This window comes from Myotis davidii, unplaced genomic scaffold, assembly GCF_000327345.1.
Source record: "Myotis davidii unplaced genomic scaffold, ASM32734v1 scaffold993, whole genome shotgun sequence".
NCBI lineage: Eukaryota > Metazoa > Chordata > Mammalia > Chiroptera > Vespertilionidae > Myotis > Myotis davidii.
Genome location: NW_006285483.1, coordinates 1,674,311 through 1,677,409, shown reverse-complemented (window position 1 = coordinate 1,677,409; position 3,099 = coordinate 1,674,311). Strand labels below are relative to the sequence as shown.

At 40.5% G+C, this 3,099-nt stretch overlaps 1 pseudogene; it reads left to right on the top strand.

The window, feature by feature from the left end:
- LOC107181900 overlaps positions 1 to 3,099 on the top strand; it is a 4,828-nt pseudogene that overhangs the window by 889 nt on the left and 840 nt on the right.

Here is a 3,099-nt window from a genome sequence, read left to right as displayed (position 1 = left end):
AGAGTAGGGAAGGCCACATGGTCTTAGGGTAAGGGCATTAGTCTCCTTTAAGGCTGATGAAAGGTAGAATATATGAGTCCTTCCTGCAAATTACCAGGAAAACCTCGATATAACAGACTAATTTGAGCAAGGGTGTGTCCTTTAAGCCAAAAGTCTATTAAATAATAAAATAGGTTTTCCAAATGCATCTGTTAAAATGACATTTTGTAATTAATTCACTGTTATTTTAAACAAATTTTAGAATGACATTTTAGATTACGTGTTTTTACTTATGTAGTCTAATTTGTGTAATTAAAATTATATATGAAAAGTTTAATTTTACAGAAAAATTTTCTGTATTTCTGTAATTTTAAATTATTCTGAACAGGTCTAGTAAATGCATGCATTCACTAGTCACCGAGAGTAAACAAATGCACACGGCTGAGGCTTAGCAACACCTCAGAACCGTGCCTGCACACATTAAAACTGCTGCAGAAAGTCATGCAGTGTAATTACTTCCTAATCATTTCCCAATCATTTTTTATAAGGAGTGACTCTTGGATTTAAATATGTAGACTATAGTTATAGATATATAATATTTACTTACATAAATATTACTACAGTGTTTTTTCTAACATATCACCTATTTGCTAAAATTTATTTAAAGTAATAGTGAATTAATAACAAAAAAATAACCTGTTAATTTAATTATAAGCAAACTTTGCTTAAAAGCATTTTAAAATTGACAGGGTATTATTTTTCACATATGACATATGGACCAGAAATTTTGTCTGTTAATTCCAAAGTCCAAATGTAGATTCCCAAAATCAAGGCCTTACTGTACTAGTTTTCAGGCCCCTACTCTCTCTATTCCCTTTATCTAAACTCATAAAATTTTAACTGGGAAAGACCTTATACAGTAGTTTGTCTTTTTCTTTAATAAAAAGGAAATGGAGAAGGGGAAAGGGAAAATACCTTGCCCATTGTTAGGGACTTTTCCATTGATTATATTGTGCTTGGGCTGTGAGCTACATTTTATGTCACAACTCATTACACACATGCCAGACATAAGTAGTTTCTTTTTTAAAAAAATATAGTTTATTGATTTTTTACAGAGAGGAAGGGAGAGAGATAGAGAGTTAGAAACATTGATGAGAGAGAAACATCAATCAGCTGCCTCCTGCACACCCCACACTGGGGATGTGCCCGCAACCAAGGTACATGTCCTTGACCAGAATCGAACCCGGGACCCTTCAGTCCGCAGGCTGACGCTCTATCCACTGAGCCAAACTGGTCAGGGTGACATAAGTAGTTTCTAAAACAAAATTATTATGCACTCTGATTTTTTTCTATTTGTATTAAAAAAAACAAGACTTTGTATTTTAGTGTCTCTTATGACCTTTAAACTGATTTCACAACTCACTCCCTCATCAGTGGCAGTCAACAAGCTAGATAACTTTGCTAGTTGGAGTCAGATATTTAGTTGGTGTGATTTAACTTATAGGATAAGGCAACTAGCTGAGTGGTGCTCCCCCTGTGGGAGTGCACTGACCACTAGGGGGCAGCTCCTGCATTGAGCATCTGCCCCCTGGTGGTCAGTGCACATCATAGCAACCAGTTGTTCCACTGATGGGTCGATTTGCATATTAGCCTTTTATTATATAGGATTGTTACATCTGCTAGCAGAGGGCTGAGACCAAAATGGCATCAGCAGGGCAGAGTAGAGGGAGCAGGATATTTATGTTTTTTGTAAAGGTCAATCAGAGTAACTGGTTAGATCAGATGTAGGTGGTCCACTGGGAACTGGGTGAAGCAGATTACTGGAAACCAAAGGCTGTTAATCATGAGACCTACAATGAGAAACTGGTTGGTGAACAGGAAAATCGCTGGGAGGGGCAAGAGCCCTAAGCAGGGCATAATTGAGTGCAAGAATGTGTCTAACATTCCAGCCTCTCTTTTTTTTCCCCTGTAAGCTGGGATTCCTATAAGCTGGGGTTCCTACAAGCTGGGGTGGATGAGAGATGTGATCTCATTCTTCTGTAGCTTCTTCATGCGTAGGTGGGGTGTAGAGATGCCCCTAATTAGTCAGTGATAGAGGGAGGAGATAATATCTAGTGTAGGTCTGGAATAGCATCATTTCCCCTATGGATCTGATTGCCTGAATATGGTTTTGGAGGAAGGAGGAAAGGGCTCTTAGGATGCCCAGGCCAAAGATGAGTGCCAAGACGAGCATTAAGAGGGGTCCACCTAGAAGTAAAAGCTAGGAGGTCCAGTTAAGATTCTGTAGCCAGGAACCCCAAGATTCTGAAAGTTGTTGTCAGACTTTTGAGGCGCTATCGACCAGTTGTTTTTGTTTTTTTTTGCCCTATCTCTTACTATGCCAGACTGATTGGTGTAAACACAGCATTTTTCCTCTAGGACTAGGCATAGCCCCCCTTTCTCAGCTGTGTGGAGGTCAGGTCCTGTCCAATTTTGCTGCCAGGGAATCTGTCTCATACTGTACTGAGTCAACACTTAGGGCAGTTTCCACTAAGCTTTCTGCAAGGTCTTTGGATAGGCTCTGATAATAGGAAAGGGAGGTTGCCAGTCCCCCTATACCAGTGCCTAGGCCTATAGCTTTTCCTATGCAGGCAAGGAAGGGAAGGAGGGCAATACCTCTCCTGATCGGAGTGTAAGCAGTGAGAGGAACCTTGAAGGACCGATTAGTGGAGCCAATGTCTGTTTCAGAGGTGAGATAGATTAGGGTGCAGGTCCCAGTCCAGCTGGCTGGGAGACAGAGATAGGTATCCTCAGGACCAGCTTTTATGTCCCAAGTCTCTCAACAAGATCGCTTTTGAGCCTTCACCAACCAGTTTCTTGGAGAAATCGTGCTGCTGCAACCCCTTGCTCCAGTCATGAGGAAGATATACAGTGTTCCAGATGACCACAGTCAAAGTCCATTCCCTTGTGATCTCGATGTCCCCCCCGGTAACTACAAAAGATACAACCTTCGTCCCTATTCCATAACACAAAAAGAATGGAATATTAGATCTGATCAAATAATTGAATGGATAAACCCTCCCCTGGGAACTGATCTTTGCACCACTTCACAACCAATATTCCTTAGACTATATTTCTCTT